This window comes from Aegilops tauschii, chromosome 7 (assembly GCF_002575655.3).
Source record: "Aegilops tauschii subsp. strangulata cultivar AL8/78 chromosome 7, Aet v6.0, whole genome shotgun sequence".
Classification (NCBI taxonomy): Eukaryota; Viridiplantae; Streptophyta; class Magnoliopsida; order Poales; family Poaceae; genus Aegilops; species Aegilops tauschii.
The window spans coordinates 77680859-77699386 of record NC_053041.3 but is presented as its reverse complement, the minus strand read 5'-3'; the positions used below and the strand labels follow the sequence as shown (position 1 = coordinate 77699386).

The window sequence follows — 18528 nt, the reverse complement described above, 5'->3', positions numbered from 1 at the left end:
TTGGTCTTCATTTAAAACAATGCGGAATAGTGTCGCAGCTCACGCCACCCGGAACACCACAACGCAATGGTATGTCCGAACGTCGTAACCGCACTTCATTAGATATGGTGCGATCTATGATGTCTCTTACTGATTTATCGCTATCGTTTTGGGGTTATGCTTTAGAGAAGGCTGCATTCACGGTAAATAGGGCACCATCTAAATCCGTTGAGACGACGCCTTATGAACTGTGGTTTGACAAGAAACCCAAGTTGTCGTTTCTTAAATTTTGGGGCTGCGATGCTTATGTGAAAAAGCTTCAACCTGATAAGCTTGAACCCAAATCGGAGAAATGTGTCTTCATAGGATACCCAAAGGAGACTATTGGGTACACCTTCTATCACAGATCCGAAGGCAAGATATTCGTTGCTAAGAATGGATCCTTTCTAGAGAAGGAGTTTCTCTCGAAAGAAGTGAGTGGGAGGAAAGTAGAACTTGATGAGGTAATTGTACCTGCTCCCTTATTGGAAAGTAGTTCATCACAGAAATCGGTTCTAGTGATTCCTACACCAATTAGTGAGGAAGCTAATGATGATGATCATGAAACTTCAGATCAAGTTACTACTGAACCTCGTAGGTCAACTAGAGTAAGATCCGCACCAGAGTGATACGGTAATCCTGTTCTGGAGGTCATGTTACTTGACCATGACGAACCTACGAACTATGAGGAAGCGATGACGAGCCCAGATTCCGCGAAATGGCTTGAGGCCATGAAATCTGAGATGGGATCCATGTATGAGAACAAAGTGTTGACTTTGGTTGACTTGCCCAATGATTGGCAGGCCATAGAGAATAAATAGATCTTCAAGAAGAAGACTGACACTGACGGTAATGTTACTGTCTACAAAGCTCGACTTGTTGCGAAAGGTTTTCGACAAGTTCAAGGAGTTGACTACGATGAGACCTTCTCACCCGTAGCGATGCTGAAGTCCGTCCGAATCATGTTAGCAATTGCTGCATTTTATGATTATGAAATTTGGCAAATGGATGTAAAAACTGCATTCCTGAATGGATTTCTAGAAGAAGAGCTGTATATGATGCAACCTGAAGATTTTATCGATCCAAAGGATGCTAGCAAAGTGTGCAAGCTCCAGCGATCCATTTATGGACTGGTGCAAGCCTCTCGGAGTTGGAATAAACGTTTTGATAGTGTGATCAAAGCATATGGTTTTATACAGACTTTTGGAGAAGCCTGTATTTACAAGAAAGTGAGTGGGAACTCTGTAGCATTTCTGATATTATATGTGGATGACATATTGTTGATTGGAAATGATATAGAATTTCTCGATAACATAAAAGTATACTTGAATAAGAGTTTTTCAATGAAAGACCTCGGTGAAGCTGCTTATATATTGGGCATCAAGATCTATAGAGATAGATCAAGACGCTTAATTGGACTTTCACAAAGCACATACCTTGATAAAGTTTTGAAGAAGTTCAAAACGGATCAAGCAAAGAAAGGGTTCTTGCCTGTGTTACAAGGTGTGAAGTTGAGTCAGACTCAATGCCCGACCACTGCAGAAGATAGAGAGAAAATGAAAGTCATTCCCTATGCTTCGGCCATAGGTTCTATCATGTATGCAATGCTGTGTACCAGACCTGATGTGTGCCTTGCTATTAGTTTAGCAGGGAGGTACCAAAGTAATCCAGGAGTGGATCATTGGACAGCGGTCAAGAACATCCTGAAATACCTGAAAAGGACTAACGATATGTTTCTCGTTTATGGAGGTGACAAAGAGCTCGTCGTAAATGGTTACGTTGATGCAAGCTTTGACACTGATCTGGATGACTCTAAGTCACAAACCGGATACATATTTATATTGAACGGTGGAGCTGTCAGTTGGTGCAGTTCTAAGCAAAGCGTCGTGGCGGGATCTATGTGTGAAGCGGAGTACATAGCTGCTTCGAAAGCAGCAAATGAAGGAGTCTAGATAAAGGAGTTCATATCCGATCTAGGTGTCATACCTAGTGCATCGGGTCCAATGAAAATCTTTTGTGACAATACTGGTGCAATTGCATTGGCAAAGGAATCCAGATTTCACAAGGGAACCAAGCGCATCAAGAGATGCTTCAATTCCATCAGCGATCAAGTCAAGGAGGGAGACATAGAGATTTGCAAAATACATACGGATCTGAATGTTGCACACCCGTTGACTAAGCCTCTCTCACGAGCAAAACATGATCAGCACCAAGACTCCATGGGTGTTAGAATCATTACTGTGTAATCTAGATTATTGACTCTAGTGCAAGTGGGAGACTGAAGGAAATATGCCCTAGAGGCAATAATAAAGTTGTTATTTATATTTCCTTATATCATGATAAATTTTTATTATTCATGCTAGAATTGTATTAACCGGAAACTTAGTACATGTGTGAATACATAGACAAACAGAGTGTCCCTAGTATGCCTCTACTTGACTAGCTCGTTGATCAAAGATGGTTAAGTTTCCTAGCCATAGACATGAGTTTTCATTTGATGAACGGGATCACATCATTAGAGAATGATGTGATTGACTTGACCCATCCGTTAGCTTAGCACTATGATCGTTTAGTTTATTGCTAATGCTTTCTTCATGACTTATACATGTTCCTATGACTATGAGATTATGCAACTCCCGAATACCGGAGGAACACTTAGTGTGCTATCAGACGTCACAATGTAAGTGGGTGATTATAAAGATGCTCTACAGGTGTCTCCGATGGTGTTTGTTGAGTTGGCATAGATCGAGATTAGGATTTGTCACTCCGATTGTCGGAGAGGTATCTCTGGGCCCTCTCGGTAATGCACATCACTATAAGCCTTGCAAGAAATGTAACTAATGAGTTAGTTGCGGGATGATGCATTACGGAACGAGTAAAGAGACTTGTTGGTAACGAGATTGAACTAGGTATAGTGATACCGACGATCAAATCTCGGGCAAGTAACATACCGATGACAAAGGGAACAACGTATGTTGTCATGCGGTTTGACCGATAAAGATCTTCGTAGAATATGTAGGAGCCAATATGAGCATCCAGGTTCCGCTATTGGTTATTGACCGGAGATGAGTCTCGGTTATGTCTACATAGTTCTCGAACCCATAGGGTCCGCACACTTAACGTTCGATGACGATCGGTATTATGAGTTTATATGTTTTGATGTACCGAAGGTAGTTCAGAGTCCTAGATGAGATCACGTACATGACGAGGAGTCTCGAAATGGTCGAGACATAAAGATTGATATATTGGACCATGTTGTTCGGACACCGGAAGTGTTCCGGAGAGTTTCGGATAAAATCGGAGTGCCGGAGGGTTACCGGAACCCCCCCCCCCCCAGGAAGTAATGGGCCTTAGTGGGCCTTAGGGGAGAGAGAGGGTTGTGGCCAGTAGGTGGCACGCGTGTTGGGGAACGTAGTAATTTCAAAAAAATTCCTACGCACACGCAAGATCATGGTGATGCATAGCAACGAGAGGGGAGAGTGTTGTCCACGTACCCTCGTAGACCGACAGCGGAAGCGTTATCACAACGCGGTTGATGTAGTCGTACGTCTTGACGATCCAACCGATCAAGTACCGAACGTACGGCACGTCCGAGTTCAGCACACGTTCAGCTCGATGACGTCCCTCGAACTCCGATCCTGCCGAGTGTTGGGGAGAGTTTCGTCAGCACGACGGCGTGGTGACGATGATGATGTTCTACCGACGCAGGGCTTCGCCTAAGCACCGGTACGATATTATCGAGGTGTAATATGGTGGAGGGGGACACCGCACACGGGTAAGAGATCAATGATCAATTGTGTGTCTATGGGGTGACACCCTGCCCCCGTATATAAAGGAGCAAGGGCGGAGGCGGTCGGCCTAGGAGGAGGGCGCGCCAAGGGGGGAGTCCTACTCCCACCGGGAGTAGGACTCCTCCTTTCCTTGTGGGAGTAGAGAAGGGAAGGGGGAAGGAGAAAGAAGGAAGGGGGCGCCCCCCCTCCCTAGTCCAATTCGGACTAGCCCATGGGGAGGGGTGCGGCCACCTTTTGGGGTCTTTCTCTCCTTTCCCGTATGGCCCATTAAGGCCCAATACGAATTCCCGTAACTCTCCGGTACTCCGAAAAATACCCGAATCACTCGGAACCTTTCCGAAGTCCAAATATAGTCGTCCAATATATCGATCTTTACGTCTCGGCCATTTCGGGACTCCTCGTCATGTCCCCGATCTCATCCGGGACTCCGAACTCCTTCGGCACATCAACATACATAAACTCATAATAAAACTATCTTCGTAACGTTAAGCGTGCGGACCCTACGGGTTCGAGAACTATGTAGACATGACCGAAACACCTCTCCGGTCAATAACCAATAGCGGAACCTGGATGCTCATATTGGTTCCCACATATTCTACGAAGATCTTTATCGGTCAGACCGCATAACAACATACGTTGTTCCCTTTGTCATCGGTATGTTACTTGCCCGAGATTCGATCGTCGGTATCTCGATACCTAGTTCAATCTCGTTACCAGCAAGTCTCTTTACTCGTTCCGTAATACATCATCCCGCAACTAACTCATTAGTCACAATGCTTGCAAGGCTTATAGTGATGTGCATTACCGAGTGGGCCCAGAGATACCTCTCCGACAATCGGAGCGACAAATCCTAATCTCGAAATACGCCAACCCAACAAGTACCTTTGGAGACACCTGTAGAGCACCTTTATAATCACCCATTTACGTTGTGACGTTTGGTAGCACACAAAGTGTTCCTCCGGTAAACGGGAGTTGCATAATCTCATAGTCATAGGAACATGTATAAGTCATGAAGAAAGCAATAGCAACATACTAAACGGTCGAGTGCTAAGCTAACGGAATGGGTCAAGTCAATCACGTCATTCTCCTAATGAGGTGATCCCGTTAATCAAATGACAACTCATGTCTATGGCTAGGAAACATAACCATCTTTGATTAACGAGCTAGTCAAGTAGAGGCATACTAGTGACACTCTGTTTGTCTATGTATTCACACATGTATTATGTTTCCGGTTAATACAATTCTAGCATGAATAATAAACATTTATCATGATATAAGTAAATATATAATACTTTATTATTGCCTCTAGGGCATATTTCCTTCAACGCATCCCCAAGGGGAGTCCAAATAGGACAAGGGGAGGGGCGCGGCCCCTCTTTCCCTCTCCCTCTCCTTCCTTCTCTTCCTAGTTGGACTAGGAAAAGGGGAAACCTACTCCTACTAGGAGTAGGATTCCTCCCCCTTGGCGTGCCCCTTGTGGCCGGCCGGCCTCCCCTCCCTCCTTTATATACGTGGGGAGGGGGGCACCCTAGAACACATCAAAGTTGATCTTTAGCCATGTGCGATGCCCCCCTCTATAGTTTTCCACCTCGGTCATATCGTCGTAGTGCTTAGGCGAAGCCCTGCGCCGGTAATTTCATCATCACCGTCACCACGCCGTCGTGCTGACGTGACTCTCCCTCGACCTCAGCTGGATCAAGAGTTCGTGGGACGTCACCAAGCTGAACGTGTGCAGATCGCGTAGGTGCCGTGCGTTCGGTACTTGATCGGTTGGATCGCGAAGACGTTCGACTACATCAACCGCGTTACTTAACGCTTCCACTTTCGGTCTATGAGGGTACGTGGACACACTCTCCCCGCTCGTTGCTATGCTTCTCTTAGATAGATCTTGCGTGATCGTAGGCAATTTTTTTGAAATACTTCGTTCCCGAACATAAATATCTGCAGCAAAGTGATCAGTAGCACAGTAATATGATAGTTTGATAGTAGTAGTAACGGTAGCAGTTGTAACGGCAACAACAGTAACAGTTTTGTACCAGTTGTAACAGTAGCAATAGCAATAGTAACTTAGCAAGAACAATATGTCAAAAACTTGTAGGCATTGGATCGGTGATTACGTTGGATAATATTCATCATATAACAGTCATAACCTAGGGCGACACAGAACTAGCTCCAGTTCATCAATATAATGTAGGCATGTATTCCGTAAATAGTCATACATGCTTATGAAAAAGAACTTGCATGACATCTTTTGTCCTACCCTCCTGTGGCAGCGGGGTCCATAAGGAAACTAAGGGATTTTAAGGCCTCCTTTTAATAGACAACGGAACAAAACATTAACACATAGTGAATACATGAACTCCACAAACAACGGTCATCACCGGAAAGTATCCCAATTATGTCACCTTGGGGTTTACGGATCATAACACGTAACAGGTGCATATGGCTTGCAAGATCAGATCATGAACATAGATATAATGGTAAAAACATAAACGGTTCAGATATGAAATCATGGCACTCGGGCCCTAGTGGCAAGCATTAAGCATAGCAAAGTCACAGCAACATCTCAGAACATAGTGGTACTAGGGATCAAGCCCTAACAAAACTAACTCGATTACATGATGAATCTCATCCAACTCCTCACCGACCAGTGAGCCTACAAAGGAATTACTCACTCCCAGCGGTGAGCATCATGAAATTGGTGATGGAGGATGGTTGGTGATGACGAAGACCAAAGATCCCCCTCTTCGGAGCCCCGAACGGGCTCCAGATCTGGCCTCCCGATGAATAACAGGAGGTGGCGGCGGCTCCAAATTGTAAAACGCGATGAAACTTCCTCTTCTATTTTTTCTCCAAAAATAGGATTTTATAGAGTTGGAATTAGGGTCAGCGAAGCCTCGTGGGCCCCACTATCCACCAGGGCGCACCAGAGGAGGGTGGCACGCCCTGGTGCCTTGTGGGCAGCTGGTCCCTCCCTCCAGTGGGTGTTGGTTCCAGTAATTTTTATGTATTCCAAAATTATTCTCCAAATGTTTCTTCCTCCAATTCCGAGAACTTTTATTTCTGCACAAAAACAACACCATGGTAGTTCTACTGAAAACAACGTTAGTCCGGGTTAGTTTCATTCAAATCATGCAAATTAGAGTCCAAAACAAGAGCAAAAGTGTTTGGAAAAGTAGATACAATGGAGACGTATCAGGTGTTTGTCCTACCTTAGTAGGCATCCCCAAGTATGTTCACTAAAGTGCTTCACTATTGATCCCCAACTGAGATTGGAGCCGATTCTTTAGCGCTCCAGCACAATGATTTCTAAAGAAAAGGGATGATTTCTCTTTATTGATAAGCCGGTCAGAACCATTACAATACCTATCTAAGGTAGCCTCCAGAGCAGCAACACTCCGTGGATCACTTCTCCAGATGTTGTCATCGGCGAAGAGAAGATGTGAGATAGGTGGGCCATGACGACCGTTACGAATGCCTTGGAGTGCTACTTGTGAGTTGCGTTGGGATTTTCCCCGGAGAGGAGAGGAGATGCAACACAATAGAGAAGTATTTCCCTCGGTGAGAACCAAGTTATCAATCCAGTAGGAGAATCACGCAAAGCCTCGCGAACAACACATGCACACACAAAAGCAAATACTCGCACAAAACACAGGCAAAAGGGTTGTCAATCCCCTTGAACTTGTTACTTGCAAGGATTAAATCTCGTAGTGATAGATAGTAAAATAAATTGCAAAATTAAATAAAAGAAACTACATTGCAACAAGGTATTTTTGTGTTTATATATATACTAGCAAAAGGGCCCGTGCGTTGCAACGGGTAGAAAATAGAAAAATGCAAACACCCATGCCTGCTAAAACCACTATATACAAGGTCACTATAGACAACTATTTTTCCTGATATAAATGTAGAGTGGAACATAAATTGGTGAAGAAGTAATCCAAAAGACGAATGTAGAGTGGAACATATGTTGGTGAAGAAGTAATCCAAAAGGTACATCATTTTATTCATTATCCAGATGTGTGTATGATGCAACGAAAGCTAATTAATTGAACAAAAGTGTGATGAAAAGAAAGATAAGAACTACGTCTAGATGGCTGATAACTCGCATCATGTGAGGCAACATATATGACCACATATTGAATGAAAACATTAAAAGGCGACAAAACTACTTTTTGCAGAATAATACACCACCGCAATCATGGGAGTCCAGTTAACGATTTTCATTGAAATTGAATCCATTTTTTAATAGAGCAAATAAAATGCAACTTTCTCGATTCTATTGACCCGTATGCTTGTCATGGTAGTTCTGCTCATAAGGATCACCTGATGTCACCATGGCTACTAAAAACCATGTCACCAGAAGACACTACAATACGTTACGATAGTACCACTATCTTGCAAACTATCCTTGTAAAAACATAAAGTTTGCTAAAGAAAGATGTCCTGTTGGGAAAATGCATCATTCTCACCGCACACCCAGGTGCATGCCGACATGTGTGAGATGGCAGCCGAGGTGCCGGTTTCCTCGCCCGATGAGGCGGATCCCGCGTCACACAGGGGACATAGGCATGGGCGATGGAGGACGCTTGAGGTGGCTGCACGGGCTACCACGCCCGTGGTGGAGACAATGCAGAAACGGGAGGGCTAGTGGCGGCTGACGTTGTGGCAGGCACGGAGCAGTGGCGGTGCCCGGGCACATATTGGGCATACAAATGTCACGCAGAATTTTCACACGACTGATTCAACACTCGCGCGAGGGAGACGCGCTGGTTTTTTCTGTAAAAGAAAAAGAAACGAAGGTGAGAGAAGTACGAAAAAAGCAGAGGGGGAGAAGGACAACATACGAAGCAGGCTGGAGCAGATTGTAGACCGGCAACCTGGTGTCCTGGCCGTTGTCGACGGCCTCCGCCATGAACCATCGTCTCCGACCTCATCGGTGTCGGGTCCCAAGACAACCCGATGCTTGAAATAAAGTTGCCTGCATGCCTTCAAACTTCAGTTCAGAATCCACATGCAAGTGTTCAAAGTTCAGTTCAGAAGGTACCTGCAAGTATTCAAAATTCAGAATATTCAGACCATAGCAAAACAGAGAAGGGGAGAAGGAACGACCAGGATTCAAGCTTAATGCTAGCACTCAGTTTGATTGCCGACCATCTTGCTTACTCAATATGCTGATCAATTGTAGTTCTTAATCATAATACATGCTAATCTACCATAGGCATTAACACAAGCACTGTCTTGCCAGAAAGAACAAGGCACTGGAATAAAAATAGACACTGAAGAAACTCGCTGCAAATCATGCCAAATAGAGACGACGATACATGATTGAACGCACACAAAAAGTGGACTGAAGAAAAACGATGCTAATTTTGCTGCTAAATTACCTCTGCAAAAAAACTACTGGTAAATTGAATAGTTAACTTCTGGTACAACAAATATTTTCCTCTTTCTGTAACACGGTAACTTTTCTCTCACACATTAACTGTGACATTTTTACATGTTAACTGCTACAACAATTTTTCACAGTTTTTCTCTTGTGGCCCGAAGCAACAAAGACAAATAAACTCGTAACTGCTACATTTCTCTATTCCTACAACCATGGCGGGAGTGCTCATCTAACTACTACATTTTCTCAGCAAAAGAAAAACAAACTGCACAACGTCCCTCAGTTTTTTCTAAAGCTAACTGGACCATCAAAAATGAATTGTTTTGTAAAATGCAAATTAAACTTTCTGGTTTTTTTAAAGCTAACGGGACCATCAATTTCCAACGAGAACTGCATCTCACAGCTAACTGCATCAGTTATTTTTTTTCTCAATTTATAATAGCAACCCACTACAGTAACAATGAAGTTAACTGTTCCAGTTAACAAAAGATAACTGCTACAGTAGATGAGCTATACATCCAAGAACTGAAAACCAAATTTCTATCAAAATTAAAACGAACACAAAAGCTCTCTGGAACTTGCAAAGAACCAGCTGGCAGCTTCATTATTTTCACATGTCAGAGTTGCATACAAATCAGATCATAATCACGCACAAGTAGCAAGGCAGGTGATCGGGCGCAAAAACCGGCTGTGTAGCTTATGCTACAGTCACCATGTTCTCTAACCGCCTCACGGCCGACGACTAACTGTTGCTGAAGAATTACAAATGGTGGAACTAAATTAAACTTCTGAAAAGCAGGAAGTTAACTGAGAGTCCAAATATTTGGACCGAAGAGAAGTGAGTCCAAATTAGTGAAAGTGGTGGAAGTTAACTCCGAGGATGAGCTCGTGCCGTCAGCATGTTGATCCCTCGTGTCCAGTGGTGGTCATCGCCACTGCTAGCCACAAAGTGTCATTCCTCATACGGCGGCGCCCCTGTTCAAGCAAAATCATAGTAAATTTGAATGGTTTTACAGATTATGAACATTCAGAAGTAGCCAACAAACCTATTAGACATCTATTCACGGTCGCAAAATTGTACCTGACCATTAGGTGAGGAAGTCATCAAAGAAGCTGTTGATTGTCTTGAACATGTACTCCTACCAATGAAAAAAAATAGCGCGCTACAGTAAAATAGCGCCGACCTCAAAATACGCTATCAGCGTGTTATATCGCGCTATAGCGTGCTATTAGCGAGACATTGTACATTAATATATTTAGCGAGACAATTCTCAATACGCTATAGCGCGCTATTTTTTCAGTGACTCCTACACAGCACCCATGGGCGTTGCCCCCACTCAGAAAAATCTTCCATACAAAAATCAATGAGTGGAGAGCATGCCCATGCCACCGAACGCTGATGCAACCTGGAGGTTGTTGTTGGCCACGGGCGCGTGATGGCCGGGCTCGGCTCATGCGCCTCCTCCAGGGGTAGGAGGAGCTCTCCCAGGGAGGTGGGCGATGATTCTCGAGATGCTGGAGGCGCGCGCCGTCGAGGGTGATGGGAGGCCACCGTCGGCGGGGGCTGGGTGCACGGGATGGATGCCGACGAGCAGCTCCTCCGTGTTCCCCGCATGGCCGACGAGCAGCTCGTCCATGCTGTCCCCCACCATGTGTTCGGCAAGGTGATGCGGTCAAGGGACTCTCACCGGCTGGATCCCATGGCCTTGATCTGTTCCTTCAGTTGGGGAACAACTCGTCATCAGCACCGCTGGAAAAGGCATGGGAACTTGGCGTGCTTGTCCTCGGCGACGAAGGGAACTGGAAGGAGGCCGGCGACAGGTGAAGCACCGGCGGCGGCGCGCAAGATGCGGCGGATCCTGCCAATCTCGTACGATTTGGCAACGGCGGAGCGAGGACGGGCACCGCGGAGAGGACGGATGCAGGCGCGGCGGCGGCGGAGGGAACCCTCCTCTTCTCGTGCGGGGCAGCAATGCCAACGACGCGCTAGTTAGGTCTGCGTATGAATTTTTTTTTTTCACTTGGCTGTGGACTGTGGGTTGATTCCTATAAACCATAGGGACCTTTGTTTAAAATGTGCCGCGACGGTGAACCCGGCAGACTCAATCGGTGCTTTATTATTATTAGGATTAGGATTAGGATTAGGATTAGGATTAGGAAAAGATATATGTTAAAAGTAGACCCGGGGCCATTGTTTTCACGAGAAGCTTCTCTCTCGAACACATAGCATACGGTAGGTGAATAAATTACTGTTGGGCAATTGATAGAAAAGCGCATAGTTATGACGACATTCAAGGCAACGATCATGTGCATAGGCATCACGTTCGAGACAAGTAGACTGACTCCTGCCTGCATGTACTACTATTACTCCATCCATCGACCGCTATCCAGCATGCATCAAGGGTATTAAGTATAAAACAGAGTAACGCCTTAAGCAAGATAACATGATGTAGACAAAGTAAACCCAATCAATATTAATAAACCCTGTCGTTTTACCCTTAATGACAACAATACAGATACGTGTCTTGTCCCCTACTTTGTCATTGTGATAGAGCACCCCAAGATTGAACCCATCACAAAGCATCCCTCCCACTGAAGATAAATCAATCTAGTTGGCCAAACCAAACGGATATATCGCAGAGAAATACAAAGCTATAACAATCATGCATAATAAAGTTCAGAAGAGACTCAATTACTTATCATAAATATTCAGATCATAAACCCACAATTCAGCGGATACCAACATGTTGGAAATATGCCCTAGAGGCAATAATAAATGGTTATTATTATATTTCTTTGTTCATGGTAATTGTCTATTATTCATGCTATAATTGTATTGTCCGGAAATCGTGATACATGTGTGAATACATAGACCACAACCTGTCCCTAGTAAGCCTCTAGTTGACTAGCTCGTTGATCAACAGATAGTCATGGTTTCCTGACTATGGACATTGGATGTCATTGATAACGGGATCACATCATTAGGAGAATGATGTGATGGACAAGACCCAATCCTAAGCATAGCATAAAAGATCGTGTAGTTTCGTTTGCTAGAGCTTTTCCAATGTCAAGTATCTTTTCCTTGGACCATGAGATCGTGCAACTCCCGGATACCGTAGGAGTGCTTTGGGTGTGCCAAACGTCACAACGTAACTGGGTGACTATAAAGGTGCATTACGGGTATCTCCGAAAGTGTCTGTTGGGTTGGCACGGATCGAGACTGGGATTTGTCACTCCGTGTGACGGAGAGGTATCTCTGGGCCCACTCGGTAATGCATCATCATAATGAGCTCAATATGACTAAAGCGTTAGTCACGGGATCATGCATTGCGGTACGAGTAAAGAGACTTGCCGGTAACGAGATTGAACAAGGTATTGGGATACCGACGATCGAATCTCGGGCAAGTAACATACCGATTGACAATGGGAATTGCATACGGATTGATTGAATCCTCGACACCGTGGTTCATCCGATGATATCATCGTGGAACATGTGGGAGCCAACATGGGTATCCAGATCCCGCTGTTGGTTATTGACCGGAGAGGCGTCTCGGTCATGTCTGCATGTCTCCCGAACCCGTAGGGTCTACACACTTAAGGTCCGGTGACGCTAGGGTTGTAGAGATATATGTATGCGGAAACCCGAAAGTTGTTCGGAGTCCCGGATGAGATCCCGGACGTCACGAGAGGTTCCGGAATGGTCCGGAGGTAAAGATTTATATATGGGAAGTCTTATTTTGGTCGCCGGAAAAGTTTCGCGCTTTATCGGTATTGTACCGGGAGTGCCGAAAGGGGTCCGGGGGTCCACCAAGGGGGTCCACCAGCCCCGGGGGGCCACATGGGCTGTAAGGGGTGCGCCTTGGCCTATATGGGCCAAGGGCACCAGCCCCAAGAGGCCCATGCGCAAGAGATAAGAAAGAAGGGAGAGTCCTAAAGGGGGAAGGCACATCCGAGGTGCCTTGGGGGGCAAGGACTCCCCCCTGGCCGCACCCTTCCTTGAAGGAAGGGGCAAGGCTGCGCCCCCCCCCCTCTCCCTTGGCCCTATATATAGTGGGGGGAAGGGAGGGCAGCAACATCTAAGCCTTGGGCGCCTCCCTCCTCCCCTGCAACACCTCTCTCTCTCTCTCGCAGAAGCTCGGCGAAGCCCTGCCGGAGACCCGCTACATCCACCACCACGCCGTCGTGCTGTTGGATCTCCATCAACCTCTCCTTCCCCCTTGCTGGATCAAGAAGGAGGAGACGTCGCTGCACCGTACGTGTGTTGAACGCGGAGGTGCCGTCCGTTCGGCACTCGGTCATCGGTGATTTGGATCACGGCGAGTACGACTCCGTCATCCACGTTCATTGGAACGCTTCCGCTCGCGATCTACAAGGGTATGTAGATCCACTCCTTTCCCCTCGTTGCTAGTAGACTCCATAGATGCATCTTGGTGAGCGTAGGAAAATTTTGAATTATGCTACGATTCCCAACAGTGGCATCATGAGCCAGGCCTATGCGTAGTTACTATGCACGAGTAGAACACAAAGAAGTTGTGGGCGTTGATGTTGCCAATTCTTCTTGCCGCTACTAGTCGTTTCTTGTTTCGGCGGCATTGTAGGATGAAGCGGCCCGGACCGACCTTACACGTACGCTTACGTGAGACAGGTTCCACCGATTGACATGCACTAGTTGCATAAGGTGGCTAGCGGGTGTCTGTCTCTCCTACTTTAGTCGGAACGGATTCGATGAAAAGGGTCCTAATGAAGGGTAAATAGAAATTGGCAAATCACGTTGTGGTCATACGTAGGTAAGAAAACGTTCTTGTTAGAAACCTACAAACCACGTAAAACTTGCAACAACAATTAGAGGACGTCTAACTTGTTTTTGCAGCAAGTGATATATGTGATATGATATGGCCAGAAGATGTGATGAATGATATATGTGATGTATGAGATTGATCATATTCTTGTAATAGGAATCACGACTTGCATGTCGATGAGTATGACAACCGGCAGGAGCCATAGGAGTTGTCTTTATTATTTTGCATGACCTGCGTGTCATTGAATAACGCCATGTAATTTACTTTACTTTGTTGCTAAACGCGTTAGCCATACAAGTAGAAGTAATCATTGGCGTGACGACTTCATGAAGACACAATGATGGAGATCATGATGATGGAGATCATGGTGTCATGCCGGTGAAGAAGATGATCATGGTGCCCCGAAGATGGAGATCAAAGGAGCATGATGATATTGGCCATATCATGTCACTATATGATTGCATGTGATGTTTATCATGTTTTTGCATCTTATTTGCTTAGAACGACGGTAGTAAGTAAGATGATCCCTAATAATAATTTCAAGAAAGTGTTCACCCTAACTGTGCACCGTTGCGAAGGTTCGTTGTTTCGAAGCACCACGTGATGATCGGGTGTGATAGATCCTAACGTTCGAATACAACGGGTGTTGACGAGCCTAGCATGTACAGACATGGCCTCGGAACACACGCAATACACTTAGGTTGACTTGACGAGCCTAGCATGTACAGACATGGCCTCGGAACACGGAGGACCGAAAGGTCGAGCATGAGTCGTATAGAAGATACGATCAACATGGAGATGTTCACCGATCTTGACTAGTCCGTCTCACGTGATGATCGGACACGGCCTAGTTGAACTCGGATCGTGTTTCACTTAGATGACGAGAGGGATGTCTATCTGAGTGGGAGTTCATTAAACAATTTGATTATATGAACTTAATTATCATGAACTTAGTCTAAAATCTTTACACTATGTATTGTAGATCAAATGGCCCACGTTGTCCTCAATTTCAACGCGTTCCTAGAGAAAACCAAGCTGAAAGATGATGGAAGCAACTATACGGACTGGGTCCGGAACCTGAGGATCATCCTCATAGCAGCCAAGAAAGATTATGTCTTAGAAGCACCGCTAGGTGAAGCACCAATCCCTGAGAACCAAGACGTTATGAACGCTTGGCAGCAGCGTGCTGATGATTACTCCCTCGTTCAGTGCGGCATGCTTTACAGCTTAGAACCGGGTCTCCAAAAGCGTTTTGAGAAACATGGAGCATATGAGATGTTCGAGGAGCTGAAACTGGTTTTTCAAGCTCATGCCCGGGTCGAGAGATATGATGTCTCCGACAAGTTCTTCAGCTGTAAAATGGAGGAGAACAGTTCTGTTAGTGAGCGCATACTCAGAATGTCTGGGTTGCACAACCGCTTGTCTCAGCTGGGAGTTAATCTCCCGGATGACGCGGTCATTGACAGAATCCTCCAGTCGCTTCCACCAAGCTACAAGAGCTTTGTGATGAACTACAATATGCAGGGGATGGAAAAGACCATTCCCGAGGTATATTCAATGCTGAAATCAGCTGAGGTAGAGATCAGAAAAGAACATCAAGTGTTGATGGTGAATAAAACCACTAAGTTCAAGAAGGGCAAGGGTAAGAAGAACTTCAAGAAGGACGGCAAGGGAGTTGCCGCGCCCGGTAAGCCAGTTACCGGGAAGAAGTCAAAGAATGGACCCAAGCCCGAGACTGAGTGCTTTTACTGCAAGGGAAGTGGTCACTGGAAGCGGAACTGCCCCAAATATTTAGCGGACAAGAAGAAGGCCGGCAACACCCAAGGTATATGTGATATACAAGTAATTGATGTGTACCTTACCAGTACTCGTAGTAGCTCCTGGGTATTTGATACCGGTGCGGTTGCTCATATTTGTAACTCAAAACAGGAACTACGGAATAAACGGAGACTGGCAAAGGACGAGGTGACGATGCGCGTCGGGAATGGTTCCAAGGTCGATGTGATCGCCGTCGGCACGCTACCTCTGCATCTACCCACGGGATTAGTTTTAAACCTCAATAATTGTTATTTAGTGCCAGCTTTGAGCATGAACATTGTATCTGGATCTCGTTTAATTCGAGATGGCTACTCATTTAAATCTGAGAATAATGGTTGTTCTATTGATTTGAGAGATATGTTTTATGGTCATGCCCCGCTGGTCAATGGTTTATTTTTGATAAATCTCGAACGTGATGTTACACATGTTCATAGTGTGAATACCAAAAGATGTAAAGTTGATAACGATAGTCCCACATACTTGTGGCACTGCCGCCTTGGTCACATTGGTGTCAAGCGCATGAAGAAGCTCCATACAGATGGACTTTTGGAGTCTCTTGATTACGAATCATTTGACACGTGCGAACCATGCCTCATGGGTAAGATGACCAAGACTCCGTTCTCCGGAACAATGGAGCGAGCAACCAACTTATTGGAAATCATACATACCGATGTGTGTGGTCCAATGAGTGTTGAGGCTCGTGGAGGATATCGTTATGTTCTCACTCTCACTGATGATTTAAGTAGATATGGGTATGTCTACCTAATAAAACACAAGTCTGAAACCTTTGAAAAGTTCAAGGAATTTCAGAGTGAGGTTGAGAATCAACGTGACAGGAAAATAAAATTCTTACGATCAGATCGTGGTGGAGAATATTTAAGTCACGAATTTGGTACACACTTAAGGAAATGTGGAATAGTTTCACAACTCACGCCGCCTGGAACACCTCAGAGAAATGGTGTGTCCGAACGTCGTAATCGCACTCTATTGGATATGGTGCGATCTATGATGTCTCTTACCGATTTACCGCTCTCATTTTGGGGTTATGCTTTAGAGACTGCCGCATTCACTTTAAATAGGGCACCGTCTAAATCCGTTGAGACGACACCGTATGAATTATGGTTTGGGAAGAAACCTAAGCTGTCGTTTCTAAAAGTTTGGGGATGCGATGCTTATGTCAAGAAACTTCAACCTGAAAAGCTCGAACCCAAATCGGAAAAATGCGTCTTCATAGGATACCCTAAGGAAACTATTGGGTACACCTTCTACCTCAGATCCGAAGGCAAGATCTTCGTTGCCAAGAACGGGTCCTTTCTAGAGAAGGAGTTTCTCTCGAAAGAATTGAGTGGGAGGAAAGTGGAACTTGATGAGGTGATAGTCACCCCTTCCGAGTCGGAAAATAGCGCAGCGCGGGAAAATGTTCCTGTGGTGCCTACACCGACGGGGGAGGAAGTTAATGATGATGATCATGAAGCTTCGGATCAAGTTGCCACTGAACTTCGTAGGTCCACAAGGACACGTTCCGCACCAGAGTGGTACGGCAACCCTGTCCTTGAAATCATGTTGTTAGACAACGGTGAACCTTCGAACTACGAAGAAGCGATGGCGGGCCCGAATTCCGACAAATGGCTAGAAGCCATGAAATCCGAGATAGAATCCATGTATGAAAACAAAGTATGGACTTTGACTGACTTGCCCAATGAGCGGCGAGCCATAGAAAACAAATGGATCTTTAAGAAGAAGACGGACGCAGATGGTAATGTGACCATCTACAAAGCTCGACTTGTCGCTAAGGGTTATCGACAAGTTCAAGGGGTTGACTACGATGAGACTTTCTCACCCGTAGCGAAGCTGAAGTCCGTCCGAATCATGTTAGCAATTGCCGCATACTATGATTATGAGATATGGCAGATGGACGTCAAAACGGCATTCCTTAACGGCTTCCTTAAGGAAGAGTTGTATATGATGCAGCCGGAAGGTTTTGTCGATCCTAAGAATGCTAACAAAGTATGCAAGCTCCAACGCTCAATCTATGGGCTGGTGCAAGCATCTCGGAGTTGGAACATTCGCTTTGATGAGATGATCAAAGCGTTTGGGTTTACACAGACTTATGGAGAAGCCTGTGTTTACAAGAAAGTGAGTGGGAGCTCTGTAGCATTTCTCATATTATATGTGGATGACATATTATTGATGGGAAATGATGTAGAATTATTGGAAAGTATAAAGGCCTATTTGAATAAGTGTTTTTCAATGAAGGACCTTGGAGAAGCTGCTTATATATTAGGCATCAAAATCTATAGAGATAGATCAAGACGCCTCATTGGTCTTTCACAGAGTACATACCTTGACAAGATATTGAAGAAGTTCAGTATGGATCAGTCCAAGAAGGGGTTCTTGCCTGTATTGCAAGGTGTGCAATTGAGCACGGCTCAATGCCCGACCACGGCAGAAGATATAGAACAGATGAGTGTCATCCCCTATGCCTCGGCCATAGGGTCTATTATGTATGCCATGCTGTGTACCAGACCTGATGTAAACCTTGCCGTAAGTTTGGTAGGAAGGTACCAAAGTAATCCCGGCAAGGAACACTGGACAACGGTCAAGAATATCCTGAAGTACCTGAAGAGGACTAAGGATATGTTTCTCGTTTATGGAGGTGACGAAGAGCTCGTCGTAAAGGGTTACGTCGACGCTAGCTTCGACATAGATCTGG

At 45.3% G+C, this 18528-nt stretch overlaps 1 long non-coding RNA gene across 1 annotated transcript; it reads right to left on the bottom strand.

The window, feature by feature from the left end:
- Positions 1-8029: 8029 nt before the first annotated feature.
- Positions 8030-11918, bottom strand: LOC120968532 (uncharacterized). The gene is made up of 3 exons (XR_006666517.2): positions 10280-11918; positions 8690-10173; positions 8030-8588 (listed from the first exon to the last, which is right to left on the bottom strand). It is a non-coding gene; the product is annotated as an uncharacterized lncRNA (long non-coding RNA).
- Between the last annotated feature and the right edge of the window lie 6610 nt (positions 11919-18528).